Consider the following 13003-nt stretch of genomic DNA (forward strand, 5'->3'; position numbering starts at 1 on the left):
TGAGCTAATTATTTGTATGTTAATGATGATTTAACCTTTTTTCAGATTAAGCTGAATAAGTTCTTTGAAATTCTGCTTTGAAGTTCATCACAAATAAATGCTAACTGTAGTTCACTATTATTTTCAATTTCGGCCAAACTGCATTCGGGCAAATGGCATTCGGGCAAACGACATCAGGCCTGGCGGCATTTCGCTAAAACTGGATAATGTCTGGAAACAGAAAAAAAAAACTTTAGCCCAAGTAGTCGAAATAAAATCTTTTTATCACTTGACATTATTGATGCAAAAATAACACTGTTCGACAAAAAAAGTCGATCTGAATGCACAGAGACCGAACAACCCGGGCTTGACAGTATAAAAATAAACAAAAATAATGGCGTTTTCAGAATGTTCGTGTCTGCCCCAGATCATTTTTAAAATATACTTGAACTTTTTGCATTTTTTATTCAAAAATCTAATCTGATCAATAAACCGACACAGTGTGTTATATTCAGGACAGCGGAATTCATGTACCATATAATGTTTTAAACGTTAAGTCCAATATGAAGAGTTGTAATAAGATTTGCAGGAAGCCCTCCCCCCTTTTTTTTGCACCCTCCCCATTTTTAAAGTATCGCAAATGATGGAATATTTGATACACAGGGGGTTGTCAAAATAACTGGGACAGGCAAAAATTGGGCCAACTTTGGAATGCTGTAACGTTGACAAAAAATGACCGATTTCAATTCTTTAAGAAGTAATGGACGGGTCAACTAATCTAGTTTTGAGGTGCATCCACGGAGATGAACTATGACCACCGGATACCGGTGATAATCCGGATTTCCGGAAGCATGTCTTATGCAGTAAAATTATGACATGTTTTTAGCAAAGGTCTCGGCTAAAAATTCAAAATTTTATTACACATGAAGACAGAAGATCAAATTCTGAAGCGATTGGTGCGCCAAGTATTAAGATCGATCCAGAAACAACCAAGATATGGCAATTTCCCCGGAATCGGTGCCGGTAGTGGATCCGAATTGGGATCAAACAATTTATTCACTCAAAATATGTCGCGCAATATTGTTTTCTCCCTAGCTTATCATAAAATACCCTATTATAAATTGAGAAAGAGTCTTGTACAGATTTGGCCACTCATGGCGCCGCCAAGTGCCCCGGGGGAACCTTGCATTAGGGACATTTCGACATCAAAGCATATCATGCGACGGCAATAGGCCAACTGTAGACTCAAAACGGATAGTTGACTACAGTGACTACTTCCGGGACCACCGGATGTCCCCGAGGGAACCTGTAATTAGGGACAATTGAAATTGAACTCCAATACATATCGTGCGACGGTTCATTTTTCATGTCTCGTGCTAAATAGGGCTAATGTAGACTTAAAATGGATAATTTACTACAGTGGCCAAAAGTGGAATTTCCCGGAGGAACCTGTCATTGGGGACATTTCTGTTCTTACACCAAAACATATCATGCGACGGCTCTTTCTTCATGCCTTGTCGTAAATAAAAAAACTGTAGACTCAAAATGGGAATTTATTTGAATTGGCCACTTTTGGAACCACCGGGTGTCTCCTAGGGAACCTATGATCGGGGACAATTGGAATTGATTTCCAATACTCATCGTGCAACAACTCATTCTTCATGTCTAGTCATGAATAGATCAACTTTAGACCGAAAATGGATATTTAACTAGAATGGCTACTTTGGGGACCTCCTATAGTTCCCTAAGGAACCTATCATTGGGGACATTTCGATTTTTACACCAAAACATATCATGCGACAGTTCGTTCTTCATGTCTTGTCGTAAATAGGGCAACTGTAGACTCAATGTGTATATTTAAATATTGTGGCCACTTTTGAGACCACCGGATGTTCCAGAGGGAACCTGTCATTAGGGACTCCAATACATATCGTGCGACGGTTCATTTTTTATGTCTCGTGCTAAATAGGGCTATTGTAGACCTTAAGTGGATATTTGACTACAGTGGCCACTTTTAAGACCACCGGAATTTCCCGGAGGAATCTGTCATTGGGGACATCACAGCCTCCCTCAGGGATATCCGGTGGTCACAAAAGTGGCCACTGTAGTCAAATATCCACTAAGGTCTACAATAGCCCTATTTAGCACAAGACATGAAAAATGAACCATCGCACGATATGTATTGGAGTTCAATTTCAATTGTCCCTAATTACAGGTTCCCTCTGGAACATCCGGTAGTCCCGGAAGTAGTCACTGTAGTCAACTATCCGTTTTGAGTCTACAGTTACCCTATTTACGACAAGACATGAAGAATGAGCCGTTGCATAATATGCTTTGGTGTCAAAATCGAAATGTCCCCTATGCAAGGTTCCCTCGGGGCACTTGGCGGCGCCATGAGTGTCCAAATCTGTACAAGACTCTTTTTTAATTTATAATAGGATATTTTATGATAAGCTAGGGAGAAAACAATATTGCGCGACATATTTTGAGTGAATAAATTGTTTGATCCCAATTCGGATCCACTACCGGCACCGATTCCGGGGAAATGGCCATATCTTGGTTGTTTCTGGATCGATCTTAATACTTGACGCACCAATCGCTTCAGAATTTGATCTTCTATCTCCATGTGTAGTAAAATTTTGAATGTTTAGCCGAGACCTTTACTAAAAACATGTCATAATTTTACTGCATAAGACATGCTTCCGGAAATCCGGATTATCACCGGTATCCGGTGGTCATAGTTCATCTCCGTGGATTCACCTCAAAACTAGATTAGTTGACCCGTCCATTACTTCTTAAAGAATTGAATTCGGTCATTTTTTGTCAAAGTTACAGCATTCCAAAGTTGGCCCAATTTTTGCCTGTCCCAGTTATTTTGACAACCCCTTGAAAATCAAATATTCCATCATTTGCGATACTTTAAAAATGGGGAGGGTGCAAAAAAAGGAGGAGGGCTTCCTGCAAATCTTATTACAACTCTTCATATTGGACTTAACGTTTTAAACATTATATGGCACATGAATTCCGCTGTCCTGAATATAAAACACTGTGTCGGTTTATTGATTAGATTAGATTTTTAAATAAAAATGCAAAAAGTTCAAGTATATTTTAAAAATGACCTGGGGCAGACACGAAAATTCTGAAAACGCCATTATTTTTGTTTATTTTTATACTTTCAAGCCCGGGTTGTCCGGTCTCTGTGCATTCAGATCGACTTTTTTGTCGAACAGTGTAATTTGGCATTTTTCGTAACTCAAATCCGATGAAATTCCAAACATTAATTGTGTTTATGGGAAATAGATTGGCAAGTTTTGAGTTTAATATTCTAGTTGAACAGTGCAATACATCTTCAATTTATATAAAACAGATACAAATTTATTCATTGATTCTAGCTATTGCGTGTCAGAACTCGATATCATTTTTTGGGGCAGTACTTTTCATATGAAACAAAATTATCGTAGCTTTAAATGTTCCTTTGATTATTGAAATACCTTGTTCATCTCGTTTAAAGCAGTCAGCGTTACGGGTCATTGTTTGACCCATACAATATTTAGAAGGCAAGAAAAATTTTGTCGTTTTTTTTTTATACAAGAAAAGTTGTGCTCATACATATGTATAGGACCACCCAATCCTTCTAACCAATTTTACTTCGATAAATGACAGTCCATACAAAACGTTCCAAAGTACTAACTTTATGAGGACGGCTAAAGCTTGAGCTTGAAAAGCTCGAGCCGTGATCAGCTTATCTTTACGATGGCCACCATTCAGGCTTAAGTGCTTCTTTTCTCGAGACTCAGATTTGTTTCAAGCCAACCAAATGAGGTTGAATAATGAAGCGACCTATTTTGAAGCACTTCTAGCTAGCTTTTGTCATAACTTTTCGCTCGTTTCGTTTGAGTAGGATTAGGTTACCGTAGGTCACGATACGGTGCGTCAGCCGACAAAATGGTCTCTTCAGGATTATCTCACCTACCTATTCAAACACACAGGATTTTTTGATGGGTAATGTTGCAGCGAGTTTGCAACAATAATTTCTCCCCTTGAATGCGATGACAAATAGATGTGGCAATTCATGACATCATCCACAAAGCCATTCACATCTGAATAATTATAATCTTCTAAACGAAAGTGTGCCACTAGGCGCGTTGAAGCCTACATTCTTGCACGTCTATTGATTCAAATTTACGCAAGATTTTAATCGTATTAACCGACCAGAGGCGAGAAAACTACATGTATACATGTAGCCTCATCTGGACCAACTCTGCCACTGCAATCGTTGCTGTATCTCAGGGGATCAATAGAAACGGTCGGTGATTACATTTACAGCACTAAGAAGGATCAAGAACTTCTGTTTGATCAACTAAGTTGGTAGCAACTGTGACCACGAGTCGACGCGATTTTAATCCTATTACAAGCCATCCAGGTGCCGAGTAATGAATGATAAATAACTTGAGTAAATGAAACCTATTGTCCCCGTAGGGATAGGACGTACCGCCGCACAGTGGTTTCGCATTCTGCGATACGGTAATCAATTTTATGCAATTTCTGATCAAAAATACAATCTGAAGATGCCAATTCAATTATTTTTTTACTATTAAAAATACTCTCAAGATTTTGGTTGTTTACATATCATTTCTAAAATTAGGTTTAGGATTTCTTTACTTATTGCAAAGACGGGTTTTAATGATTCCATGCGACATAAAGTGACTTTTCAATCATTCATATTTTATTCCAAGGTTCTGTAATTTTTTGTTTCAATTTCCAAAAATTGAGTTGATTTTGGTTCACGAACACAATGAACAATGGGCGGTACCACTGTGCGCCGAGGCTATTCCCGGAAGCCCAACAGACAGATCAATCCCAGTCGGGCCCCATTCCCCAGCTGTCCAAACCGAGATAAATTGCGCATACATTTATCGGATGTTTATCATCAATTAATCACCCCATTTAATTTGCTGAAAATGATAATTAGCATGGCTGATGAGTGGGGGCCTCACCCCTTATTTGCAGAGACAGTTTGCCTGATGGTGTGGGACTCGCGTAGGAAGGGGAGCGATCCTGACGTGATGTTTCTGCTTCTTTTCGTGGTTGCGTAGGTTAAAACCCTGCGGGCGCTGTCGTGTCTTAATTAAAGGAATGAAGATGGGAAAAATATGCGTGTGATTTTGGCAGCAAGGCGTAGTAATTGTCGTGCGAAGGAACGTAAAAGAGCGTTGTTATACCGAGATAGGGTAGCTTTGGTATGGATTTTCATCCCAGATTATGCTCCATAGGTTGATTTAAATCATAATAAATTTCTTTGGTTAAACGTAATTATTATTATCTTTATAAGGAGCAGAGGAGTTTTAGAAATGTTGTTTTAGGGCCTCCCTCATTTGATTATTGAAAGATATTCCAGAAATTTCCTGCATAAATGAATCTACAGACATTCAAATAAATGCATGATGTCTGATAGCCAAGCCGCTTTTAAATGTGCACAATGCACTTCTAAACATGTATGTTGCCCAGTAAGGCATAACTATCCCATATGGAAAAGCTAGGCATTAAGAAATGCCATCTCACACAAATTTTTATATTTTTCCAGAAAATTTTTACAAGCCATATTCGTTTAGCACCAACGCACAGAATACCGGGTACCCCCGTTGGTTCTTCTTTCTGGCGTTACGTCCCCACTGGGACAGAGCCTGCTTCTCAGCTTAGTGTTCTTATGAGCACTTCCACAGTTATTAACTGAGAGCTTACTATGCCAATGACCATTTTTGCATGTGTATATCGTGTGGCAGGTACGAAGATACTCTTATGCCCTGGGAAGTCGAGAAAATTTCCAACCCGAAAAGATCCTCGACCGGTGGGATTCGAACCCACGACCCTCAGCTTGGTCATGCTGAATAGCTGCGCGATTACCGCTACGGCTATCTGGGCCCCGTTGGTTTGAATACATTTAATTTGAACACTTTTTAATTTGTACCCCGCTATTTTGCACATCGTTCAGATTAAAAATGGTTCAAACGTCATTTAGCTCATGGAACGGAGTTAAGTGAAATGAAACGCCGCGAAACGAAACGCAGAATAAAAAAAACGGAAGAGGTAACCAGAAACATGGCTCTGGGGTGACTAGAAGTTCAAATTAAAAATTAATCCCGTGGGTTTGCTTGAGGGTACCGTTCAAATTAGCGGGGGTATACGGTACTTATTTTGCTTTTATTGATCAGCAAAAAAAAAACTTGAACATTAATCATGTATTGTAGTTGTTATTTGGGTGTAAAGTGCATAACTGTTATGTCGTTATTTTTTAATATGGGACACACTACTTCATATTTTTACACAACATTTTGTTTATTTTTATATGTATAGTAAAGTATATATTAAAACATGAAGGTTGCGATGAAAAAAGGTGTTGGTTCGAAAATCAATATGAGACAGTTATGCTATTATGGGCAGTATGGGAGTGTACCTAATCACTCTAAAATTTAAAATTTCTAAAACCAGGAGCTCTTTGATCAACATCGACATCGATACTTATTTTAAAAAAATATCGAAAGACAAAAATTGTCTGTTTATTAAACTCCAAGTGGCTCGGATGATTCCGTTGACACTACAATGACTTACATTATATAGCTATCCAAAAAGTAAGTTAAAAATTAAAAATTAGTTAATTAATAATTTAATTAAAAATTCATCCCCTAGGTGGGGCTAATAATAATAAATTTTCTCGAACTTCCTATATATCGAGGTACTATTAGCAGAAAGGTGTCTTCGGTAAATTCGTTCAACAGAGCAAGGGCTATTTGGCAATGAATCATCTGGTTTAGAATTCATCCGCTATGTGTTGTAGCCATTAATTTTTATCTGCTATAGAGTAAAGTGGGGCAAAAGTTCGAGTGGGGCAAGAGTTTTTTTTTAAAGATTTTTAGCTCAGTTCAAAACAAAACTTATAAATGTCATGGTGGCTCGAATTCTATTTAAGTAAGAGTCTTTCACTCCAAATATCGTAAACATTGATTGAGATTTGGAAAAGTTATGGCTATTTGTTGTTTTTTAACGTGAATATTGTAATTTTCGTTGCATGGAAACAATTGAAGATATTTTTTTTTTCAATATTTTATGTAAGGGCGTTTCTAGGCCTATCTTAAGGATGCTTGGAAACTTTTGTTGGTCCATAGTGAGGCATGTATAAACCCATGTATAAACTCAAGGAAAAATTGCAAATTGTCTAAAATCCACATATAATCTCCAAATTTATCAAAATTTGACTGATCGTGCGAATAATGTCACCAAAGTTTAACATTTCCACTAAATTTTGCGAAAAACTGCTATTTTTGAGTATATTACAATTAACCCTGTTTTGGGCAATTTTTGATGAAAATTTAGTGTGTATTTTTCGGAAAACTTAAGTTTACGGCTGGTATAAAGTATGCCTGTGATAAAAAAAATCGGTATTTTGTGTTTTAGCCAGCGAACTTTTGCCCCACTTTAGATTCGAACTCTTTCCCCATCGGTGCGGCAAAAGTTCGTTTAAGACAATCAATTTTGAAAATGTTATAACTAAAAATGGGTTTATATTTTGACACAAGTTTGTTGTTTTCCTGGAAACTTTGATTATACTACTAAGGTCGAACTTTTGCCCCACTTTACTCTACATTGAGATCTTGAAGAGCTAGAGGATTGGCGAAAAAATAATAGAATGGGAATTCATATGCTAGGTGGCGCTAGTAACAATAAGCCTTTGGATCCGAAATTAACTAGCCCATAGCTAAAAATATTAAAAAAGGCTTTGAGTGAAAAAGGCAAATAAAACAATGATGATCTAACTCATATTTTGTGGCGGTTGAACTGAGTAAGGAACAATTCAAGCGTGAAACATCTCGAGCATAAGATATGAGAATTTAAAATTTTCGCAGCGATGTGAACAACTTTACCGAAGACCAACTGGAGCCACCTAGCATCGATCTGCTTGTTAACATATGAACTGCTGAATAACTTGCCGAAGACTATTTTATCAGGATCTCGGGATACATAAGATTGAAGATAATTTGTTACTAACGCCACCTAACGGATAAATTCTCTATTAGATTTGTTACTGCCAGATAGCTCTTGATCTGCTTAAAAACATTACACAAGACACCAACCTTCTAGCTCATCAGGATCTAGAAATATAGGAAATTGGATAAAATTTGTCATTAGCGTCATCTAGTGGATAAATTCTCAATATTTTTTATAATTACCAAAAAGCCCTTTCTCTGCTTAACAGCTTTGCTGAAGACGCCAACCTTCTAGCTCATGAAAATCTTGGGATTTAGAAGATCGAAGAAAATTTGTTACTGGTGGCACCTAGAAGAGACATTCCAATTAGTTGTGTTACAGCAGGATAGCCCTTGATCTGCTTAACAACTTTGCCGAAGACACCAACCTTCTAGCTCATCAGGGTCATGAGACATAGATACATAGTAGATTGAAAAAAACAATGTTACTAGCGCCACCTACCGGAGAAATTCCCAATAAGTTTAGTTACACCCAGATAGATAGGGTCGGCTGAAAAACTTTGCGAAAGACACCAACCATCTAGCTCATCAAGATCGTGAAATATAGAAGATTGACGAAAATTTGTAACTAGCGCCACCTAGCGGATAAATTCCCAATTAGGTTTGTTACTGACGGATAGCTCTAGGTCTGCTTAACAACTTTGTATGACTTTCGATAGTCCAGTTCGCTGCGTGTATACAAAGCTGATGGTCCGTGGGTTCGATTCCTGCCGATCGAGGATCTTTTCGTAAAGAAAATTTTCTCGACATTCCAGAGGATTCTTGTTGGAACGTTACGCCAGAGAGAAGAAGACGAATATTAATATGAAAAGAAAAATTGTACAGTAAGTTGCATACGATATCGATAACGAGATGTATATCTGAATAGTGACAGATTCCTGTAGATACCATCACCCTACAGTTATGGATCAATTAGTGTCGCATGTAGTGGTTCAGTTCAATAAAACAACGAAGAAAATATATAAATTCAATTTAAAAGCATAAATCGTACCGTTTTACACATAAACTTTGGTTACTAAACTATTTTGTGTAAACTATTTACTCAGGATTGCATTAAACAATATCAGTTGCTGAAAATACTATTATGCGTAAGTTTTTCACATTATTGCAAAAAATTGTGACACATTATGGATCGATGCGTTTCCATAAATGATTCCTGGAAACGCTTTTCAGATTGTTTACACTTATAGGAAACTCCGCTTTGTTTTCAAGCATATTTGATCCCTAAATAAGTTGCTGCTCTGATTTTATAAGTTTTGGTGATACTTCTCTGTAGCAGTTGAGCCTCCCAACACAAGTGTTTGTTCAAAAGTGAAATTGACCGATCTGGACGTTGTAAGTGTTTTATCCTGAGTGATATAACCTGTAAACAATAAGTGCAATGTTGAAATAAACAATAATTTTCTGTGTTTGAAAGAGACCCATAATTGTGACAAACAATCAATTCTTAGCCCATATTATGGATCACTAGTTGGAACTGATAATATTCAGTATTTAGAACCAAAAATGAAGATAAATGTTGTTCAAATATGAATTCATGATGAATAAGAACTAACGAGCAATGTTTATGCCACAATATTTGAATTGTATCATCGTGGTAGTCTATGAATGACAAATACACTTCGTACAGAAAACGATGACATTTTAATGGCTCTGTAATACCAACTCAACATGAGTCAAAAACTCAATGCGTTTGAATGTTTACAATGCTTAACATTACAAATGATAGGAGACAAATAGTATAACTTGGTTATCATATGTTTACGTCAACGTTTATGTAGGAGAATTGTGAAAAAAACTGGAGATTTTCCACCAAAAAAATTGCTTCGGCTCTCGTGACTTTAAAATAAATCTAACGTTGAATGCCGTTCGTGATTACTTCATTGTTTATTTTCGTATAATCATTCCTAAGACCCTCTATCATGCTGATGTCATTTTATTTCACAATAGTTCTTAGTTATCATCTCCAAAAGCGAACATAAATCAAGCTCATTCATTTGTCTAGAAGATTCCGATTTCATATTTTTACAGACCGAAGGCCATCGAAAACTCCATTTCCACCAGCAGCGCATTATGCGTCATTCATTACGGTCGCTTACCCTTCAGAGGAATTTATTGATAAAACACGCGTCGCTATCTTAATTATGTCACAGGTGGATCGCCATAGGGCGGATTTGTTTGTTTTCCCAGAAGCAGTTAAAGCCACAACATTCAATAATGCTTCGTGACATTGCCTAGTCGTCATAAAGCGACCAATTTTATTGTTGTTGCTCGAATGAAACAAACTGGGATGCTGTGGTGATTAATTAAAATTCTTCTTCTTTCGACCGGGAGCTTCCCGATATGACCGAGGAAAAAACTAATTGATGTCGTAGGCATTTGATAGGTATGCAAATGTGCAGCTTTTAGGAGGGAAAATCGAAAAAATGTTGGCTCTCCAAAGTGGATAAGGTCTAACGGGTTCATCTAGGGAATTAAATGCACAATTTTACGACTGCCACTACTTTAAGGTACCCATCAAATTATACAAAAATGCCGGTTTATCGTAATTGCGGACCATAATTGGAGTGAAAGTGGCTGTTGTACAGTAGATTTATTGGAGCAATTTTTCTAAGGAAATTTGATAGAAGCTGAGAAATTTGCTTCCATTTAGCCGAGTACTGTATGGATAAGAAGGATGCAATTAAAATGGATCGTTGGCTGTTCTTCGTTTAGTGCTACGTTGGGTGTTCTTTTCATAGAGCGCTTTCTTGACTAGGAAGATACCTACTGAAGCATATAACTATTTGCATTTACCTATCGAGGGTGCAGTATGTGAGTAATGGCTCAAAGTCACGTAATCCTCATTTTTTAACCTCATTGCCAGTCGGTGGTTCTCTCAAGTTGTTGACCTTTTGGGATAGAAAATATAAGCCAAACATTGATTTTAATTACCAGCTCCATATAATTTTAGAGTGAAAAAGAAACCTTGTTGATGATTGCAACGAATACAACCATGACTCATGACACACCCTCTCGGAAAACCGAAACGGAGCAGCCAATCAGCCGTAAAATATATCGATTTCGGGGCTATTTAAATTTTAAAACTCATTTTCCATCTCACTTAGCAGCGTTGCATTGGAATCGAACAAGGATACCTAACACCGGACATCATTGACCGGCACGTGCCACAACTGCTCTTTCTGCTCTTACGGCTTCCCACCTTCACACTATCCGTTCGCCCATTCATGCTGGCTTATGCTATCTGCCCCGTATAGATGAGGCACACTTTGTATACCGAAAAAAAACACCATTTCAACCAGATGTTCTTCTTTCATCATAATAAGACACCAAGGGAGAAAAAAAGGTTTATTTTTATTGCTTGGAAGCCCAAAAAATTAACACACAGAAAGTGTATCCGATGTCACTTATGGAGAACCCCAAGCAGTAGTAGCAGAGAACCACTTCGATATTACCCTTTTTCGTCAGCCGCTCCCGAACGTCAATTTTGTCGTCTGCATCAAAATTGAGACATTCGATGTTCGATCCTTGTAATAGGATCCGGAGAGCACTTTGCTTTCACCACCAGTCTAAGTCGTTGGTGCATTCCGCTTTTGAGTTGACTTAATGGACGGTGTGTCTGAAATCGTAATTGACGAAAACAATTTTTTTCCGTCAGTGTATCATTATTAATGATCAAAATGAAAAAAAGAAAAGAAACTATTATGCATTTGAAAGATGTGAAATTCAAACATATTCACCATAGGTTAAAATCATATAATTGAGAGAATCAGGAGTTATAGTTATAAGACATTTACCATTATTTATATGTAGTTTAATTTAGAGTTCAAAGGCATGTTTGTTGTATATTGTATTGTTTTCTATATACACAACGCACGAATAGAAATTAAATTACTATACATAACTTTAACCGAGTACCTATCCAAAGATTCGTTTTGTAAATTGCATCCATTAATATTACAAAGGTAAGTAAATGAGCTTTAAATTGTTTTTTTTTCTCAAATACTAGAAGAAAATGCTCAAATATTACATCTTTTGAATGGTGGGTACCAAATAAATAGGTTCCAGGCACACCGCGCTTCTCGTCGGTAATGATGATGTATGGTCGTGCGAGAAAAGACGGCACCTTTGACATCCTTTTTCTTCGACTTTACGCTACAATTCCAACGTATTACTTTTCTACACATATCTGGAAGTAATAAGTTTTCACTCTCCGGGGACTAATTCTGCTCTCCTCGGTGACAGCTTCGACAGAAAATAACACCAATTACTCGTGAATGACTCGCGCTACCGGGTTTGTGTGTGCTTATGGACTAAGCTACGATCCTACATGGGTGACAAATTACGGTTCCAGAAGGATCACATTACAAACGCTCTGCGTCAGCGATGCGTGGGAAGACAGTCGTGAAATGCTGACATAACAGAACTATTCACTAAATCATTTCTGGTGAAACTGTGACTAGTGTGAATGACAGATTTATTCATTCGAGAGTGTTCGATTCTAGTAAGTATGACATAGTAAGGACGTTTCTTCTTTCCGACATTGAAGTCAATTGTTATGAAAACTGTTTGGTATTTCAAATCCTGTGTTATCAATAATTCTTTATTTTTATAGCATTTCATTGATCAATTCTATATATTAGGATAATCAAAGCCATTAAATCGGTGGCATTGGTGGATTTACTCGGCTGCTTGGGCACGTCAGGAGTTAATCATCAATATTAACCTCCTTTTCCCGAGCAGCCTAGATAGCCGCGTAGTGTCGGTAGCGGTTGTTTCAACTGGCTAAGAATTAACACTACGGACTGCCTGTTCCGGTGGTAAAAGTCCACCTCACAGGTGACCCCTAATTTATGGTGTGATGCGTACCGTGCCTAAGAATGAATGGTTAGGGGGGTCTAAATAAAACCTAACCGCAAACGGAGCCTGTGGGGTACCAGGGCGCCCTCCACAGTATTGAGTCCTTCCTGTGCTACCCGGAG

At 37.7% G+C, this 13003-nt stretch overlaps 1 protein-coding gene across 4 annotated transcripts in view; it reads left to right on the forward strand.

Annotated features, from left to right (window-relative positions):
* LOC5566057 (protein kinase C-binding protein NELL2) overlaps window positions 1–13003 on the forward strand; it is a 323579-nt gene that overhangs the window by 61899 nt on the left and 248677 nt on the right. The window lies entirely within an intron of this gene.

Source organism: Aedes aegypti, chromosome 3 (assembly GCF_002204515.2).
Source record: "Aedes aegypti strain LVP_AGWG chromosome 3, AaegL5.0 Primary Assembly, whole genome shotgun sequence".
Lineage (NCBI taxonomy): Eukaryota > Metazoa > Arthropoda > Insecta > Diptera > Culicidae > Aedes > Aedes aegypti.